Source organism: Poecilia latipinna, unplaced genomic scaffold (genome assembly GCF_001443285.1).
Source record: "Poecilia latipinna isolate Pla-1442-1.1 unplaced genomic scaffold, P_latipinna-1.0 Scaffold10488, whole genome shotgun sequence".
NCBI lineage: Eukaryota > Metazoa > Chordata > Actinopteri > Cyprinodontiformes > Poeciliidae > Poecilia > Poecilia latipinna.
The window spans coordinates 205-731 of NW_015123104.1; the positions used below are offsets into that span (position 1 = coordinate 205).

At 37.8% G+C, this 527-nt stretch overlaps 1 long non-coding RNA gene across 1 annotated transcript; it reads right to left on the bottom strand.

Annotated features, from left to right (window-relative positions):
* Positions 1–331: 331 nt before the first annotated feature.
* LOC106944454 (uncharacterized) lies at positions 332–516 on the bottom strand. Its single transcript, XR_001424304.1, has 2 exons — positions 461–516; positions 332–376 (listed from the first exon to the last, which is right to left on the bottom strand). It is a non-coding gene; the product is annotated as an uncharacterized LOC106944454 (long non-coding RNA).
* Positions 517–527: the final 11 nt, after the last annotated feature.

A 527-nucleotide genomic window follows, 5' to 3' on the forward strand; every position in this document is an offset into this window, starting at 1 on the left:
AAACTTTTTCCACAGTTCACACATGAAAACGGCTTTTCACCAGTGTGAATCATCATGTGCTGATTTAACGTCCGTTTATCACTAAAACTTTTTCCACAGTTCACACATGAAAACGGCTTTTCACCAGTGTGAATCATCATGTGCCGAGTTAAATTCGGTTTTAGACTAAAACTTTTTCCACAGCTCCCACATGAAAACGGCTTTTCACCAGTGTGAATCATCATGTGCCGAGTTAAATTCAGTTTTAGACTAAAACTTTTTCCACAACTCCCACATGAAAACGGCTTTTCACCAGTGTGAATCATAATGTGCTGATTTAAATGCTGTTTTCGAATAAAACTTTTTCCACAGTTCACACATGAAAACGGCTTTTCACCTGTGTGACTCTTCATGTGACTAGTTAAAGACGATTTGCGACTAAAACTTTTTCCACAGTTCACACAAGAAAATGGCTTTTCACCTGTGTGAATCCTCATGTGGCGAGTTAAACTAACTTTTTGACAAAAACTATTTCCACAGTTCACACA